This window comes from Lactuca sativa, chromosome 6, assembly GCF_002870075.4.
Source record: "Lactuca sativa cultivar Salinas chromosome 6, Lsat_Salinas_v11, whole genome shotgun sequence".
Taxonomy (NCBI): domain Eukaryota; kingdom Viridiplantae; phylum Streptophyta; class Magnoliopsida; order Asterales; family Asteraceae; genus Lactuca; species Lactuca sativa.
The window spans coordinates 139,145,158-139,166,563 of NC_056628.2; positions in this window are offsets into that span (position 1 = coordinate 139,145,158).

Here is a 21,406-nt window from a genome sequence, read left to right on the forward strand (position 1 = left end):
TAGATTTAAACTTAGAATGCTAAGTGAAATTTTGAGATGTGTGTCTGTTATGTTTTAGACACGAGCATTAGTTTATTTTAGGAAAGTTGCATAAAATGCTTTATGTGCTAAATGTTATATGTTGCCATATATGATATTATTTGTTCGGATCTATGGTTTGTTGCCGACCGGATCTAGAAACCTTATGTGTGTAGGATTCTAAGCGTACGTCTACGATATTAGAACTAGCATGTAAACGTTTCGGAGTGATAAGGATGATTTGAATATCTATCATGATTGAGGATCTAATTTCACCTTATTCGGTGTGTAGATCAAAATGGTGAGAACAAGAAGTGGAGTTGGAAATGCTGACGAAAACAGGAATCAACCACCAGTGATTGAGCCAATACCTGTCGTAGCAGCAGCACCTGAGCCAATAACCATGGCTGGTGTGCAATTGATGATTCAGACGATGTTGGATCGTCAGATGGATGAAACTAGACGGTTGCTTCAACAAAATCGTGAAGAACTGTCGATTCGTGTGGAAGAGCCTGAATTAAATGAAGGGCACTCGGAAGGTGGAAACTTCAGTGGGTCTGTTGGTCCAGTCAACCCACCGATAGTTAGGCAAGATAACCATGATGGAAGGAATGATGGAATAGGATGCAAGTACAAGGACTTTCTAACTTATAAACCATCGACCTTCAATGGAAAGGAGGATCCGATTGGGGTTATGGATTGGATCTCCGAAATGGAGCTAGCCTTCATGACTTGTGGCTGCAGAGGTAAATTGCAGACTATCTATGTCGTGCGTCAATTCAAGTCTTGTTTTGTTATTTGCTTATATATTATATGTTTTGTGAAGACATACTTTGTAAACACTTTCTTTCTAATGAAATGGTTGTTCATTACTTTGATTACTATTATGCATGTCTTGTGATACTAAACATGACGTCCTCCACCCCAGAGCGTTTCCGTCGTTCCGGTTTTGGGGTGTGACAGATTGGTATCAGAACATTGTTTATAGTGAACTAAGTATATCAACCGATAAAAGATATACAACTATAAATACAATGGGGCTTAAGTGCTCTGGATAATAATATATTTTTTAGAGTATAACTACAGGTTATAAAATATACCTACTTGCTTATACATGTACATAATAGAACTAGTGTCACGAGGAGACCAGAACTGAAAGTATTTAAAGGTTGGACACTGTCGTCAACCTGAACAGTTATGTAATCATAGCTAGGATCAATATAGGCTGATCAACTATATTCATTCGAGATGTGACCGACATGTGTTTGGGAATGATGTGGTGTTGCAAAAGTGTTAAAACTTACCAGAACACCAGTCAAGAGAACACCAGAACAAGTACATTTAGAGTTAGAATACTATAGGAGTATTCTATGATACGGTAGCGCGATAACGAGTTTAGAACATATTAAGTACATTACGTTGAAATACTATAGGCGTATTTTAGTCCATATAAATAACTTATGTGATAACTTAAAAGACCCTTACGGATAGCTTTATAATCTTGCAATGTATATTCCTAAAGTTTTATATATAATCAAGATCTTATCAACTTAGAATCTGTGGCCTACGCTTCGCTATCCATTCCTCTTAAGGGTGTAGTTTTGGAGTAGGATCAGATATTCGAAGGTCTATTTAATATTCAATTATATACAAACTTGTATACATTGTACACTTATAGGAGGACTCCGTAAGGATCACCCCATAAAGTTACCTTAAAGCTCATAGAGTCTTTAGTCACTTTCATTCTCGCACGACAAGCCCAGATAGATGTAACCACTTCCTCATAGTAGACAACAGAAGAGTCCAGGAGGAACAAGAACAAGTTCATGAGAAGTTTTCAAGGAGAGATCAGCCAAAGTAACCAAAACGTCTTACACGTCACACTATTAAATAATAATCTTGTTAAATGAGCGAGTGGAAACACTGCTTACATTATATGTTAAGATTATTTTCTTACATGCAGCTGGTAACAGTTATTCAGGAAACAAATATTCATTCGAGGATAGTTATTTCAAATTCATAGAGTTTATTAGGTATAGACTCTTTTATGAATTGTTCCTAGAACCCTGTGGAAGTCAAGACCCAATACATCCAGGACTAGGATAACCTTGTCTTTTCAGCTTTCGGCTTGTGTCCATTGCTTTAGACTTATTCTGTCTCCTCTTTGTATTCTTTTAGCATAGATTCCTCCTCGTAGATCTAACAGACGCACTACTCCAATAACTCCAACGCCGCGTCCTTCGCAAATCGATATGGCAGCTATAAACGCTGTAGTGGCTGCGGCTGTGGCAACAGCCATGGCTCAATATCACTCCATCAGTACCAGCGGAGGTGGAATGCCTACAGATTCTACTCATGGTGAGGTCCCCTCTTACTCAAGAGAGTTCTCCTACAAGGACTTCACCAAATGCCAACCATTGTCCTTTAATGGGACTAAAGGACTCATTGCCCTCTTGCAATGGTTCGAGAAAACAGAGTCGATCTTCAAAATCTATTTGTGCCAAGAAGAGAGCAAAGTAAAATTTGCTGCCTGCACCTCCTTTGGCAAGGCCCTAACATGGTGGAACAACCATGTTAAGTCACTGACTCTATCAGTGGCTAACTAATTAGCTTGGGAAAACCTAAAAGAGTTAATGCGGGAGGAATACTGCTCGTTAGGCGAAATTCAAATGCTAGAACGAGAGCTGTGAGATCTCACTATGGTCGGCTCAGACATAGTGACCTACACTGACCGGTTCAGCGAGCTAGCAGCTCTATGCCCCGGGATGGTTACCCCGGAGATCAAGAAGATAGAAAGATTCATTTGGGGTCTGACTGCTCCGACCCAAAGAAATGTGTTGTTTTCTAACCCAGCCACATTCAATAGTGCTAAACGCCTGGCTCAGCGAATCATCAACCACGGAGTCCGCCATGGTGTAGAAGTCCCTATTCCCGAGCCATCGAGGGAAAGAGGACTATAATAAGAAGTCGGGGAACAAGAGGAAGAAGAAGAAAACAACACATGACACCCCGCAAGAGCAACAAGCGAGTACTATGTACGCCGCTACAATGCCTACTGCTCCACCACCTGCCAGTCGATATGCTGGAACCCTCTCGAAGTGTGGAAAGTGTAACTTTCTCCACATCGGAGTATGCCAGGAAATACAGTGTTTGAACTGCCACAGAAGGGGACACACAGTCCGTTTCTGTAGGGCACCGGCTCAACCGATCTCCCAAGTCATGGAGCTGAAGAAAACCAAGCCTGCTATGGCTGTGGTGAGACTGGACACTATCAGAGGGACTGCCCGATAATAAGGAACTCAGGCGCGGATGGACACATTCTGATGATCACCGCAGGAGAATCTACACCGGAATCGTCAACGAGTAGCAGTACGTTTTCGAAATATTAATTACTTTTAAAAATAATTTATATTAGTATAAGATTAAAATTTGGGGATAACACCTAAAAGTAATTATAATAACTCACATATTGAAATAGGTCACAATATTCAAGAGAACTAAAAGATCCGTTTAGAGAAGCTATTATGGCTTACCATATACATCAGGGTTGTGCATAACTAAGATGTTGCAGACTTAGAGTGAGTGACTCCGCTTAGGTCTCCATTCCTTAGTTGGTTGTGGATTTAAGGCAGAGTTGCTCAGTCGACTACTTGATTCATCTTAAATATTCATAACTTGTATATGGCAGGCGATTGTAGTGGTACCAAGGAGGATCATGATATAAAGTATCTCCACCAGTTATTAGAGAACTTTCATTTGTATGTATGCGCACATAGCGGTATGATACATAGGAGTGTTAATATCAAAGAGAAAACAGGAAACACGGGAACATTTACAAAGAGTACATTTTCGAACATACTAGGAGTACAGTATCGAGCATACAAGGGATACATTGTCATATATCAGACGTTTCTTTCAATTAGCCAAAACTTTGTTCAGTAAAGAGTCCGTTACTATCATTTTCCATGAGTTGGCGTGGTCCTCACCATACTGACTTCATATGTTTCTATCACCTCGATCGGCAAGTTCTCAAAACCTTTGTCATTTGTATCAACATTCCGACCTAAACCCCAGTCTTATCTCTCGTATTCTAAACCTCGAAGTACTTGTGCTAAGAGTACTTTGTCCTCCGATGCCCTATCGTTAGATGTCCATAGACCGTCATGAAATACCACTCGTCCAGCAGACCAAGTTCGAGCAAAGAGGCTACGGACGAACACATCTCACCTATCACTATTTAGTGTATACGCGAGGGTGGTATATGATTATGATTACGCAGATCTAGTATGTGTATTTCCGCCCTATCTCCTGTTCCTTGTTTGGTTGTGGACTTGGGGCAGAATCGCACATCCGACTGTCTTACTAATCCTAAATATATACGACTTGTATAGACGAGGTAATGATAGATGGACCAAGTACGGATCCTATCATGAATAGGAGGGAAAAGTTTCCAGGTCTACGAGTAGGTATTATGCCAATCAGAGGAGCGCAACCCCAGTAGTACGACAAAGAAAGCTAATTTAGGGACGAAATTCCATCTATCGGGGGATGATGTGACAACCTGATTTTTTTTTTTTGCTTTAAGAGCTCAGTCAATCAACTCAAATGAGTGTCAAACTCACTAGTAATGAGTTTTAGCCTGGTTAAAAGTCATTCTAAGGGGTTTAAAGCCTAATACACTTAAGGAATAAGTGTTAGAAAGTACTTGCAAGAAACATAGTGAAGCAAATCAAACCTTAACCTCATCAAAATGAGTTCACGGCCACAGGGCAATGATTTTACGACCGTAAACTCATGTGGCCATAAACTCAAGAGTATACATATGGTCCTTGGCCATTTATCTCATTCTTTCCTTTCCTCGGCCGATTTTCTTCAAATCCTCTCAACTATCATCAAGATTTCCTTCTAAGATATTCATATAAGTAAGTATTCTTCCTACATTTGTTGATGCATCTCTTAATCTAGTATCCTTCCATGATTTCATCCATAGATATCATTCTTTTCTAGATCTTCAAGTTTCACCAAGAATACCAAGAACTCACACTAGTGTTCTTGGCAAAAACTGACCATTTCAAGCTTCTAGATCGTAAGTACTCTTCCCTATACTTCATATCTAGTTAGGAATCATGCTTAGACACTTGAAAACATCAAGAACACAAGGAAAAAAGGAGTTTACGGCCAATCCATCTCCCATGGCCGTAAACCAGTTAAAGGGTGCCAGTTTGGCCATCAACCCTCCTAGATGCAAGGCTTGTGACCTAGAACCCTTCCTTGATGATTGTAGGACCTTAAAATACTCTCATAAACATAAATGGTCATGATTTTACAGCTGTAAACACCTTTGGGCCGTAAACTCATCAAAAGACTCAATAAAGGTGGTCATTCTCATCCTAGTGTAGAGCAAAAGTCCCTAAAGCTTCCCAAGCTTTCAAACTTATACTTATACATGATTGACCATGAGTTTACGGCCGTAAACTCCCTTGGGCCATAAACCCATGGTCGTAAACTCATGTGAGTTCCATTCTACCTTCCTTTGTTGAATCACATGTGATTCCAACACATGGTCAAAGTGTTTCCAAGTCCCGGAAGGCGTTTCCTTTCATTTCGTTGCTTATAAACACTATATTCATGCCCATATGTGTCATTATATGTCATTTAGGACTTGTTGTGTCTCGGGACTTCATTCGTGGAACTTCTCAACCTTACACGCATACCCATTTGAATCACCCACGTCAGGTGAGTTCATACACCGTAATGAATCTTTTAACTGTTTTAAATGACTTTAAGGGGGGGATACAAGTTGAACACAATGATAATTTTGTAATTGTTTGTTATAAACATCTTTCAAAATGTTACTTATGTCTTCTATAAGTGGTCAAAATATTTCAAAAACTATTTTACAGTTATGTTGCTTTTTAGTTTAAAAAAACTTCATTTTTAAAGTACAAGCATAACCTGATAGTGAAATGAGCCTTTTCAATATCAGTTCAAGTAGAATACTAGTAAACTATAATGGGTATAGTTTAGGGGTTCAGTTCATACTAGATACAATACCCGATAACAGAAAGAACATACTAAGATACTATAACAAGAGAAGATACTACGGTGCTGTTTGTTTTTTAGAAGCGAAAATGTCATAAGTATGTGGACCACCTCTACAATCCTCTGTAGCAGAAGAGGTAGAACAAAAGGCTGTTGCATTTAATAAAAGGTCTGTTTGTTTTTTAACGTCTGCAAGCTACTGCAGTAAGTTAAAATAAAGCGCGAAGAGGTTTGAAGCAGTTGGTTTAGTGTTACGCCATGCAGCACACATGCAACGGTTTTTAAGTCAGAAGTCTTCAGGAAAACAAACAGGTGTGAAAGGTCAAGTGATGCGCGTGTGCTGCGCGGCGCAACAATAAGTGGTCTGAAGTGGTTTTTTAAAAAAAACAAACAACACCTAAGATACTATAACATAACGAACATACTAAGATGTTATAGCATGGGACTATTATAGGATCTAATTATACCAATGAATCACTAACGCATTGTTCTAAACAAAAGGTGATAGTTATATTGGGTATACATGATCACATAATTTTAATGTGGATGTTCACGGCTTGCAATTGATTGCAGAGGTCGCGTTTGGGTCCCAGAATCTTTCAACAGGAAGAGCGTTTAGTATGGGATCTAGCCATCACATTATACCTTAATAATCAATTTAAGGCAATTAGTACAACAATAGTTACTATATACAATACTATAGTACTTACATTTTCTCATAACTTTCATAAAGTGACAGTACCACTTGAAAGTCAAATGCAAACTATTTTCAAGCTAAGATAGTTATAAACTAGGGAAAACTTACATTTTACAAACGACAAATAGAGCAGTCGGGCCTAGTACAGTTAGTAGAAAGGGACCATAATGCTAACCTTATGATTCTTTAATGTATACATCAAGGGATATATATATATATATATATATATATATATATATATATATATATATATATATGTATGTATATATATATACATATATATATATATATATATATATATATATATATATATTAATAGGATCTGACAGGTAATAAGATGTGTGCTTTCCGCTTCATTTCCTGTTCCTTGTTTGGTTGTGGGTTTAGAGCGGATTCACCCAGCCTATTACCCATTCGATCTTAGTTATATATATGTTCTGTATACATTAAGTCATCATAAGGGGTACTAGGTATGGGTCAAGTCATAGGTCACAAAGTCAATGCACAATTTTCTATTACAAAACATACTTTTCAAATAGAACATTTGGTGTACAAAACTAGAAACTTACCAGTAAAGGGTTTAATCTATTTTATTAAACAAGTATAAACTTAAAGGACCTTAGGTGATTAACTCTATAATACTTTAGTTTATACATCATGGTTATATATCATTAATACCCAATAGGTAGTTGGATGTGTGCTTTCCGCTTTGCTTCCCGCTCCTTGTTTGGTTGTGGGCTTAGGGCAGATTCATACAATTAACTATCTATTCGAGATTAGATATTATATATAGCCAGTATAAACTAAGTGATTATAGAAGTAATCATTGTGGTCACCATTTTATTATAAGAAATAAGGGTTTTCTTAAAGAATTTTTCATTAAATATAAGGGAACTATTACAATTAACTCCATGAGTAACAAGTGAATACGCTAGGGTTATATACAACAATGATCTAACAAACAATGGGATGTGTGCTTTCTGCCTTACTTCCTGTTCCTTGTTTAGTTGTGGGCTTAGGGCAGATGCGCACAATCAATTGTTTGTTTACTCTGAGTTTTATATAACTTGTATCCATTTAGTACTCATAGAAAGGATTGTTGAATCATTTTTACGTATCTTTCATCAAAGTAGGAAATATATAATTTTGTAGAGGAACATGCAAACTTTTCTAAACAGAACTTACAACTTACTACATTTTTCAACTACATTTTACTACAACTTTCTACAACATACTTACATCACTAAAATCTTATGAAATCACCAGCTTAATTACTGATCAACTCTTTCAAAATAACTTGTATTCTCAGGAGACTAGTAGACAGGTACTCGTGATGGGAATTCAGAAGATGGAGCATAATAGCTTCAAGTATTGTTTTGTTATTTGCTTATGTATTCTATGTTTTGTGAAGACATACTTTGTAAACACTTTCTTTCTAATGAAATGATTGCTCATTACTTTGATTACTATGATGCATGTCTTGTGATACTAAACATGACGTCCGCCACCCCAAAACGTTTCCGCCGTTCTGGTTTCGGGGTATGACATATGATCATCTTAATGATTGTAGAACCATATCACAATTGATCCTCTAAGAACACCTTAGTGCACTTTTATGGCTAAGAGAGGAATCGTGGATTGTTGGAATGGTTAAATCAAGAAGATAAATCGTACTACGTTCCAAAATCAAGTCTTAGAGTCATACTCCAAGATTGTGTCTTGAGTGACATGTCCTAAGAAGGTTTGTAACACATCATGAAATGTGGAGTAGAAAAGTTTTCTTTCTATTGCACATTTGGAATTGGTAGTAGTGATGTTTTGGATAAGACAAAGACCAACTAAGACCAATTGAGTGAAGTGTTAATCTTGATAAGAAACTACACTAATTCTTGAATATTTGTTAGTCAAGGAATGTTTTCTTGATAGGAAATCTTATATGTCAAGAGGTCAATGGGAGTCTTAAAGATCTTGAAAGGTTTCAAGAACTAATCAAGAGTAAACATATTCTTAATCACTAGCACACGACTTAAGGTTTGTAACCTATCGTGTTGACATATTCTTGTTTTTGATCAGTGAAAGATCATTAATCAGTAAGGGTGAATTGCTTAACAACTTGGAAGACATGGTAGGCCCTTATGTTGTCAAGTGGCAAGAAGTTAAGATTGAACAAGTTTAGTCCATATGAGTTTGAATTTGTCATAGACCTTGTCTTATGATAATGGTTGGGAATGATAGATTCACATGGATAGGAACACATACACCATAAAATCTAAGCGTCATAAGGTTTCTCTCCAATTCATGAAAATGATTGTGAGGAACCGCTTTCACTAAGTAGATTTTAAGGAGATAGCAGTTGTGTTATATGCGTTCTCAAATTCGATTATGATTATGACATCTCTCTTCATAGTTCGAATTGTGAGAAATGGAAAATAATCTAAACATTTGGGTCTTACTGATGTAAGTTCTAAAATAGTTTAGACTCACATATGAGCTATCTAAGGTAAGGTGTATGATTTTGAGAAGCCTAGATAAAGTCATATCGAAGCATCTTGTATCAGAAATCTAAACTTTGGTAAGAAAGTTAATAATTATTGATTTCTAGAAGTCCAACTGATTTCTGAGTATATGTCAAAGCTAGTGGGAGCATAAAAGTTCTGCTAGTAACAAAACAATTGTTATGTTGGTGGGAGCATGATTATTATATGAAGTGTTGCAAGTTAGCAATACTAGTTATAGGAAACAAAGGTTACAAATTTGCAAAGTTGCAAAATTTGAAAAGTTGTTTCGCTATAGTAAGGGAGAGGATACGTATACTTCGTTTCGAATCTAAAAGTTTAGATTGAAATTTTAATTTAGTCATAAACATATGTGAATGCTATGTTTATTTGATTCAAAATAAGGAAATTCTATATATGAAAATATTATAGCAAGAGACTGGTCCAATATCATGTCTCTATGTGAGACATTATGAATCGTATTCCATATGCTTCGGGTATAGGTTTGAATGCATATGCTGTAATATTCACCTGTTCTAATTTTACAAATGCCTAGGACATTGAGAGGGAAAAGGGACCAGAACTGGGTATAAATGAAAGTCATTAAACAACCGTCAAGGACAATCTGAGGTTTACTAATGATTGGTTGCTTGTGGATAGTTGGAAGTATAGTAATGAATGGACCATATTGATATAATTCCGAATAGATAGGATTCTATTAAGAATGGATAGTCATATGGAAATTATGGAAAAGTTTCCGTAATGGGAGTTGGATATCAAGAATTTATGAGTATGTTAAAAACTTTTATGCAAGAAGGATGTTCAAAGGAATGTGCTTTGAATATGAGACTTCATATCTATGCAATTGTCTTGTAACAATTTCCAATGGAAAGTTTTGTAATAGGCAAAGTCTCTGTGACTTGTGTACATAGTCGTTACAAAAGGATCACTGCATATAAGCTTACAATCTAACAGATTACAGTAAGTGGCAAGGACTTGGTATTCTTACACTTACAATAAGGATTTGGAATTGTGAAATGAGTGTCATTGGAAATGTTTACAATTGATCTATTTCGCAAAGTAAGGACCATAGGTAAACATAGTGTGCATGCTTGGAGCATGGGATGACTACTGTTTTAATTCGAGTATTAAGTTGATCAGTCGAAACATTATACAATAAATAATGTGTAATTGATATGGTGATTAAATAAAAGGTGTTTTATTTATATACAAAATGTTTTGAGACCATATTGGATTCGATTATTCTTGTGTTTCATTTTGCATGTTTTGACTATGCGAATAATAAGATTATTCAAACATCCACAGTCAATCATACTTTGGAAGTAGGAATTGAGGAAAGACTGTCATGAATCCATCTGTAGATTGTCTAAAGTGTTAGACAAGACACAAGTTTGCTGCAATATTCATAAGTACTCCAGTAATAAGATTTGAGTATTAGATTAACCCAATGCTGATCTGAATCACTTCACGGATTTTATCACGAGTGATTGTGAGACGATAATATCTTATATTCTTGAAACGGAGAGATATGAGTTGCAGTTTACGAGTGATTGTGAGACGATAATATCTTATATTCTTGAAATGGAGAGAAATGAGTTGCAGTTTACAAGTCGGGAAACAACACATGAACAGAGGGAATGATTATAATCCATGAGTCAGTTCATACGATATATTGTAGAATGGAGGAATATATGATCCCTTATCTAATGGATGCGTCATTGACTAGGTCAAAGTTCGACAATGGCTTTCGAGAGCTACGATTGCTAGTCAAGTTTTGAAGTCATACTTGCAGTTATAGTTATTAGACTTATCCAAGTGGGAGACTAATTGATTAGGTGTCTAATCCCATAACTATAGTTGGTATGTACTTGACCCGAGAGTAGCATGGTTCATTTTGGGTTGCCTTCACAGAACAATCTGATAGGATGGATATTTGAGAAAAAGGTTACTTGTGATTTATTAATACATTATTACTATAATATATTTATTGAGAAATCATATTATTTAATTAATATTGGTCAAGAATTAATTTGGAATTCATTTAGTGATCAAAAGAGATTATTTAAATTAAGGGGACTAATTAAGTAAATCAGTAATACATATAGTCTGGGCCAATGATCCATGATTGATTAGTGATGGACTAAGTTTATGTGAGAGTCCATGAAGTGTTAGTCCATAACGCTTATCATATAGATTATTGGATTAAAGGCCCAAGGAATTAATTAGGGTTTACAAGTTGAAACCCTAGGAATTCCACACTACAAAAGTAACCCCTTAGCTCCAAAATGACCACCCCAAGGATTCTAAGAGAACCCTAGCCAATTTTGGTGGTTCTATCCTCTCTCTCTCAAAGTCCTCCATTTATTCATGGTGTTTGTGACTTGTTTGAGGCATCACACTTGAGGTGCTAAGCTCTTGAAAGGCAACCAACTACAAACTACAAATAAGAGGTATTCTTTAGACCATTGTTATGATTCATGTATCAAATTTGTATGCTAAATAGGCTTCATGCTTTGGGTAATTTTGTTACATGTATAACTAGAGAAAAATTAGATCCAAAGCATTAGGGGTGTATGTGTTGGATTAGATGTGTAAGCCCATAACTATTATTTGTATGTACTCGACCCGAGAGTAGCATGGTCCATTTGTGTTGCATAACACCAATACAATTTGATAGGATGGACTCGTGAGAGAAGGTTATATATGATTTATTAATACATTATATGTTCTAATATATTAATATGAAATCATATGTATTAATTAGTATTGATCAAGAATTAATTTAGTGATCAAAAGGAGACTAATTAAATTTATGGGGACTAATTATGGTAATTAGTTATATTTATATGTGTTGGGCTTATGGTCCATGTTGGACCAAGTTTATGTATGGATACATAAAGAGTTGGGCCACATGAACCATGGATCATAAAACCCATGGATACGGATTTTGGTTATACTCATTACCCTTGAAATCCCACATATAAATATGTAGTGCATTGCCCAAAATTGCCACTTGTAATTCTACATGATGTTCTTAGAGAATGATGGTGTTTTTGGTGCATGGAGTTTCTCTCTTAAGAGTCACCTTTGTCCTAGGTGAGTTGTGATTCCATTCGAGGTGAAACACTTGGGGCACTAAGTTCTTAAAGGCCAAAGTGTTTCAAGAAACACCAAAATACATCAAGACTTCAAGCCACAAAAAAGGTATGTTACTCTAACTAGTATCTTGTATTGTTTATAAAAAATTGCATGCTGATTATAGGTTTAATACCTTGGAAACTCCTTTGCATGTATAATTAGTGAAATCATAGATCTAAGGTATTTAGGGTTGTATGTACACCATAGGATGTTGTATTATACCAAAACCCATCAGTATGTGTACCATAAGAGTGTTATAGTACATAAATCCCAACAAGTTTGAGGTCATATGTTGTTTAGTTGACCTTGTGAGTCTTTAGTTGCCTTGAGGCGTAGGCAATGACATTTCCTCATTTCATGAGCAGACACCCAAGGCTCTGGTTCGATGCATCACAATAAGCCACAAAGTCTTCTGTTCCTTCTGGAAGGGACAAGATCGGACACTGCATAGAGCTTTTCTCAGTGTTTGGAAAACAGCCTCTTGTTTATCCCCCCAGATGAAGGTCACTCCTTTTTTAGTCAAGGTACTGAGTGTTTAGCGATCTTGGAGAAGTTTTGTATGAATCATCGGTAGTAGCCATTAAGGCCTAAGAATTGACAGATTTTTGTAGGTGTTCTTGGTGCTGCCCAACTTTTAATTTCCTTGATCTTGGAGGGATCCACATGTATTCCTTCCTTACAGACCACATGACCGAGGAAGTCCACTTTCCTTATCCAAAACTCACATTTCGAGAACTTCATATATAACTTTTCCGTCCTTAATGTCTCCAAAAATTGCCGTAGGTATTGACAACGTTCTTCTTCACTTCGCGAATAGACCAGAATGTCGTTGATGAATACAATAACGAACTTGTCTAAGTAAGGCCGGCATACGCGGTCCATTAGGTCCATGAACACCGCAGGTGCATTTGTAAATCCGAAGGGCATCACTACAAATTCGTAGTGACCATAACAAGCTTTGAATGCAGTTCTTGGAACATCTTCCTCCTGGACTCGTAGTTGGTGGTATCCTGACCTCAGGTCGTCAATTCGAGGTAAAGGGTATCAGTTCTTGATGGTAAGTTTATTCAGTTCTCGATAGTCGATGCACATTCGGAATTGTTGGGTTATGAGCATTCTAACACTCCTAAGTGTACATGCAACCCTAAATACCTTGGATCTATGTTTTCTCTATTATACATGCAAAAATGAACTTTCCAAGGTATTCATCCTAACAAGCATAATAACATTGATTCATATGAATATATAAAGTTAGAATTACATACCTCTTTGATGTAGAATGTCTTCATGAAACTTGAGTGCCTAGTGCCCCAAGTGTGACACCTCAAATGGTTCACACAACACCAAATACACATGGAATGACTTGAGAAAAAATCACACTTCATGAAAAACGGCTAGCCCTTTCTCTCTCACATAGTGGCCGATTTTGTCAACAATAAGATGCTTATATAGTTAGTGACAATTAGGGTAAACCCTAATTGTCATGGCTTTCCATTTCCTTGGATCCATGGGTTCAAATACACCATGGAGCATCCATGGAGCATCTTATGGGTTATAGCACAACTTGATAATCCATGGAGTCTTAGCCCACTATACAAGTATGGATGATTTACACAATCAACCCATATATTTAATTAGTCTTCTTTTGATCACTTAATTAATCCTAGATTAATTCTTGATCAATACTAATTAAATAATCTTATTAATATATTAGAACTTATAATATATTAATAAACCTTAAGTGTTATTTCTCTCATTATAGTCTATCCAAATGCATGATGCCATGCAACCCAAATGGACCATGCCGGGTTGGGTCAAGTCTTACCAATTATAGTTATGGACTTAGACATTAATCCAACAGTCTCCCACTTGGATAAGTCTAAAACTATTAGTGCAAGTATGACTTTATGAACCGAATGGAAATCGTAGCTCTCAAAAGCTTCTGTCGAACTCTGACCTTGCCGATGATCTTTGACCTTTGATGACCTGTCCATTAGATAATGGATCATATATTCCTCCATTCTAGATATCATATGAACTGAGACATGGATTATAATCATTCTCTCTGTCCATTTGTTGTTTCCCGATTTCCGATTTATGACGACTAACTAATTAAACAAATCAAATCAGTCCAGGACGGGTCGAGCACTTACATTTGTCATCACCAAATCATCGAGGGGCCCCCAGATATCGCTTTTAACCCGAAGGTAAAAGGAATGGATAAACTTCGACTCATATGGCTTGTTCTACTACTTGTTGAATCATACACAAAGGCACGTTTTATAACATCGAGTTACCGATGCGTTTTCGTGCAATCAATGTATAACCAACTCATATCTCCAGGTTTGAAGAATATAAGCTATTTTGGTCTCATGATCACTCGTGATAAAATCCATGAAGTGATTCTAACGAGCACAGGTTGAATCCAATACTCAGAACTTATGAGCGCTCATGAGTGTTGTAGCACCACCTTGTCCAACATCTTAGACCTCTACAAGCCCAACCCATGACAGTCTTGATTCATATCTACTTCCAACATATGACCGACTGTGGATGGTTTGAATAACTTAGTCATTCAGGAAGAATGACCTAGTTATTCTGGAATTCAAAACATGCAAAATGAAACAAAAGAATAATTGAATCCAATATGGTCTCATAACTTATGAATACAAATAAAACACCTTTTATTTATCACCATATGATTACATATTATTCATTATATACTGTTTCATTTATCAACTTTACACTTGAATTAAAACACTAGTTGTCCCATGCTCCAAGCATGTACACTATGTTTTTCTTTCTTAAACACTAGTCATGCCATACACCAAGTATGCAAACTAAGTTTGTCTTTGATCTTTACCTTGTGAAAGAGATCAATTGAACATAATTCTAATGATTCTTATTTCACACTCCCAATTCCTTACTGCAAATGCAAGAATTCCAAATTCATGCCATTTACTGAAATCTGTTAGATTCTAAACTTATATGCATTGATCCTCTTGTAATGATTATGCACAAAGTCACAAAGACTTGACAACAAACATTACAGAGCATTCCAAATGAGATTAACTACTTGGAAACATCCTTCTTGCATTAAGTTTCCTAATCTTACATAGATTGAATAATTTCTATCTTTGAAACATTTCCATATTCTATTTTGACTATCACTTCTGAACAAGAGTTGCCTCCTTACAGATTATGTCAATATGGTCCTTCCAGAATTAACACTATACTTCCAACTGTCCTTGAGCAACCAATCGTTGGTAAACCTTAGATTGTCCTCTACAATTTCTTAATCCTTTTAGTCATATCCAATTCTAGACCTTTTCCCTTCTTACTGCCCTAGGCATTTGGAAAATTTTAGAAAGGATGAATATAGCACATGTAATCGATCCTATATCCGAAGCATATGGGACACGATTCATGATGTCTCACATAAAGACTAAACCAGTCTTTTGCTATAGCATTTCAATTTCTATTTGCCAAGTTCTCATAATTCGGATTATGAAAAGGGATGCCATAATGATAATCGAATTTAAGAACGCAAATAATGAACCCATATATAGAATTTCCTTATCTTAAGCCATTCCAACATGAAATTCATATATATTCTTGACTAAATTTGATTAAAATCTCAATCTAAGCTTTTAGAATTGAAATGAAGTATAATGTCCTCTCTCTTAATTATAGCAAAACAACTATTTCCCAATTGAATCCTTTTGTTTTCTTTAATTAACATTGCTAACTTGCAACCTTTATCATAATTATCATGCTCCCACTAACATGATGATTATTAGCGTAACACTTATGCTCCCACTAGCTTTGACATGTACTCAGAAATCAGTTGAACTTCTAGAAAAACAATACTTTATTGACTTTCTTACCAAAGTTCAGACTTCTGATACAAGATTGCTTTGATAAAACTTTATCAATATCATACACCTTATCTTAGATAGCTCACAGGTGTGTCAAACCAACTTTAAGAACTATGAAAAGGGATGTCGTAATCATAGTCTCGATTGTTTAGACCTTTTCCACTTCTCACAAGTCCATGTTAGTGTGCCGGTTAACCACACATGCTCCACTAACGACTTTGAGAATGCAAATATCACAATTGCTATCTAGCTAAAATCTACTTAGTGAAAGTATTTCCTCACCATCATTTTCATGAATCGAAGAGAAACCTTATGACACTTAGATTTAATGGTGTTTGTGTTCTTTTTCCATGTGAATTTTGTCAAAACCATAATCACAAGATTAGGTTAGTGACACTTCCAAACTCATATGGACTGAACTCAATCTTAGTTTCTTTCCATCTGGCAGCTCAAGGGCCTGCCATTGTTTCCAAGTTGTTGTGCAACCAATTGAGAACTCTAAGAACTCATATGCAAAGCCAACTTTAATCGGAATGGGCACAGAATATGTCAACACGATAGGTTATAAACCTCAAGTTGCGTGCTAGTGAATAACTTCAGGTTTTATTTTTGATTAGTCCTTGAGACTTTCAAGACCTTTAAGACTTCCACTGTCCTCTTGACATATAAGACTTTCTTGTCAGATATTCAAGAGATAGTGCGGATTCTTTATCAAGATAAACACTCCACACAATTGGCCTTAGTTGGTCTTTGTTTTATCCAAAACATCACAACTTACCAATTTCAAATGTACAAGAGTAGAAAACTTTTACTCTTACATTTGACAAGTGTTTTAAACCTTCTTTAAGATATGTCACTCAAGTTACAATCCTGGAGTATGACTCTAAGACTTGTATTGGAACGAAGTATGACTCATCTTCTTGATTTAACCATTTCAACAATTCAAGATTCCTCTTCTTAGTCAAAATAATGCACTAAGATTTCCTTAGAGAACTAATTGTGATATGGTTTCTTAATCATTAAGATGATCACAACACTAATACTAAAGTACTCTCCCATATTTTCAGATTTGAGAAACTTTTATCCTTCTGCCTAATTTGATTCTTCTTATTCGCTCTGCCATACATTGGATTTTTTCCAATATTTCAGAACTTATACTTAAGCTTGTAAGTATAACCATATTTACTAAACTTTAGTAAATCATGACGAATAGTGTTATCAATATTTTGTGGTGGACTTAATCAGTGCATAAGAATGTGTACTCGATCCCTTACTACTTTACTTGACTCACACATCCATGTGAACAAGTAATTAATCTTAATTTTTCCAATGCTTGAAAGTTCTCATTCATCATGTTGTACAACTTGCATGATTTCAAGTTTTTATCCAACTGAAACTTGGGTGATGAGAATATTTCCTTATTTGGTAAATTTAGACACTACCACAAATGAAAGAATCAAATTCATATTTCCACTCTTGCTCTTAATGGAATCTTATAAGCAACAAAATTTTTCACAAATGCCATTGTAAGGATATTTTTTTAAATAAATAAAATCAATTTTTTTTTCCTTTTATTTAAAAGCTTTGCGGAAAAACGATCCTTACAGTGCAACAGCACATGAAAACTTTGTTGTTATCTATTCCTAAGCAATATATGATAACTCCTAAGAAGTAGCTCAAGAATCCAATCTTCAAACTCTGCGATAGAAATCCATCTACGCGATCGGATTCAACGTATTCTTTCTTTAAGTTTCTTCACTTTTTCTTTGATTCTTAAAACATCAACATGTGACCCAGTCACATCATATATCAAGAATCTTAGAATAGAAACTTAGCAGAGTTAGATAGTGAACTTTACCTGAAGTAGAGTCAAACTTATTGACTTTAACATCCTTAGGTAAATTTGGCAGCTTCGCAACTAATGCCCCTTTCTTGGCAATGGACCCTTGATAATGGGACTATCTCAGACTTAGCCTCTCTCTTTACCATTTGGTCAACCAAGTTGACTATGGCCGATCCCTTTCCATTGGGAAGAGAGAGCTTTACTGGATATCCAATGTCATCATTGTCAATTCCCAAAAAGTTTTAGGAAGTTGATCTTATCAAATAGATAAGATCATTAAGGGTCTTGTCATAGTTTGTTTCATAGGAGTCCCAAAGGAACTCACTATGTGACTTAGAAAGTAGTTGAGCCACCAACTTTCTCAAGAATTTGACACCCAACTCTCTCGGCTTGTCAATACGTGACTACATCTCCAAGATGTGATCACACATAGACCTTTGTTTGCCAATAGGGCTTGAGTGACCTTAAGCTTTTCAAGAACTTGTGGGTTAGGGAGAATAATTGGAGGAGGTGAAAGAAGTATGATATCCATGGGACATCATCTTCATCTTAGGAAAACTTGTTTCAAGAGATTTGGGAAGATCATCTTTTGGGAGATATTCAAGATAGTTGATTTAAAGTCCTTAATATAACACCCAATATGAAATATTAAGGCTAGGACCCAAAACAATACTTTTATAACTTGGAAGAGGGATGTCGTAATCTAGGCTATAAAATATTTGAAGGTAGGTGAATGACGATTCACCAATTTCTACCAAGATAAACGAAATGTATTATTAGGTTTTAATTGGTTTTAAAACTCCTAGATTCTTTTTGAGATTCATTGAACTGTTCAACGGCATGTTTCAATCTCGAGTGTGCCCTTCAGGTTTTGTGACTGGGATGCCGAGGATCAGAAAACAAGGTGTGAATAACCATGCAAATATACTTGGTACCCTTAAGTGTTTACCCCTCAATCGATGTGCCGGTTAAGCACACACGCTCCATCGATACTATGATAAGCATAAAGTTACCCTTTGCCTACCTTGTTAAGTCCAGGTTAGTGTGCTGGTTAACGACACACGCTCCACTAACGGCTTAAACAAAGTGAAAAGTGTAATTTCATGGATTAGCACCTTATTCACATTTTCCTAAGTAACTAAGACTGGGTATTTATAAAAGGTTTACTTACTTAGTATTTATCATTAATACTTTTAATGAAGGGAAAATTCTAGTCCTTGTGCTACCCGTTCGGCTAACGACCCTCCACCGGTCAAGGAAGCGGTGGGTGAGAGTGGACACCCATTAAACTGCCATTTTATAGGCAGTAACCTTATACCCCCTTATAGACCGGCTTCGTGAATGAGGCCTACTAACGGTAAGACTGACTTTACTCTTATACATATATATATAAATATTATTAACTTATAATATTATAAAGTATAAGGGTTGAATTTTAACTTTTAAAATTCTAAGGGCTAACTTGGAATTAAAGTATTCATAAGTGAAAACTTTTCAAATTCCCAAACTTGAGGGCAAGTTTTGAAACTATTCAAAATTAATTAATTCCATAACTTATGTGTTTAAAGTAGTTTTAATTAAAAAAACTCTTCAAGTTCCATAACTTGAGGACAAGTTATGGAAGACTTTAAACTAATAAAACAATGTAACTTTTCTTTATTTTGTAACTTATGGAATAATGAAGGTTACACATTTTATTACTTAATGAAGTGACTCTTGAACCTCCATAACTTGAGGACAAGACTCTTCAATTTTTGTAACCATTGCCAACTTTTATGAGTTTTATGAAACTTAAATGTGACTTTTCATATAGCTTGAAGACAGGTTACAAAAGCACATTTTAGAATCAACTCTTAGATTAAAATGGATTGAAAACAAATAATCAATTAACTTTTCTATTAATCTAAGCAACTCATAAGAACGAAATAATTCAAATCAAACTTTTTCATGTAATTAGTCTAAACCTTAAACTAATACAAAACATGAATCTATTGACAATTATCTTTGAAATTGGATTAGCATGAACATTACCACATCTAAAACAAGTTAATAAGTCCAAAAACATCTTAGGGTAATGTTCCTAGTCCAATTCCAGCCAAAACAATCAAATATATGTTGTCTGGGGGTCCAACTCGTCGAGTGAACGAACTAACTCGTTGAGTTGGATGTTTTTTGCCTTGGACTCGGCGAGTCCATCAGTGTACTCGGCGAGTCTGCTGAGCAGACAACATCAAAATTCGATTTTAAGCCAATTTTGCAAGTATAACAAGAAAACAAGCCTAGGCTCTGATACCAATGTTGGGTTTTGAGCATTCTAACACTCCTAAGTGTACATGCAACCCTAAATACCTTGGATATATTTTTTCTTTATTATACATGCAAAAATGAACTTTCCGAGGTATTCATCCAAACTAGCATAATAACATTGATTCATATGAATATACCAAGTTAGAATTACATACCTCTTTGATGTAGAATGTCTTCATGAAGCTTGAGTTCCTAGTGCCGCAAGTGTGACACCTCAAATGGTTCACACAACACCAAATACACATGGAAAAATCACACTTCATGAAAAACGGCTAGCCCTTTCTCTCTCACATAGTGGCCGATTTTGTCAACAATAAGATGCTTATATAGTTAGTGACAATTAGGGTAAACCCTAATTGTCATGGCTTTCCATTTCCTTGGATCCATGGGTTCAAATACACCATGGAGCATCTTATGGGTTTTAGCCCAACTTGATAATCCATGGAGTCTTAGACCACTATACAAGTATGGATGATTTACAAAATCAACCCATATATTTAATTAGTACTCTTTTGATCACTTAATTAATCCTAGATTAATTCTTGATCAATACTAATTAAATAATCTTATTAATATATTAGAACTTATAATATATTAATAAACCTTAAGTGTTATTTCTCTCATTATAGTCTATCCAAATGCATGATGCCATGCAACCCAAATGGACCATGCCGGGTCGGGTCAAGTCTTACCAATTATAGTTATGGACTTACACATTAATCCAACAGGAATGATCCATCCTTCTTCTTCACAAACAGGACCGGTGCTCCCCAAGGCGAGAAGCTTCGTCTAATGAATCCTTTGGTTAAAAGTTCGTTCAGCTGGCTGGATAACTCCTACATTTATGTCGGTGCTAGACAGTATGGGGATTTGGCTACGGGGGTGGCTCCAGTCGTGCATGTGGTACTCCTGGATGTTCTTCTGGGAATATGTCAGGGAAATTACAAACCTCTGGAATGTCTTTGAT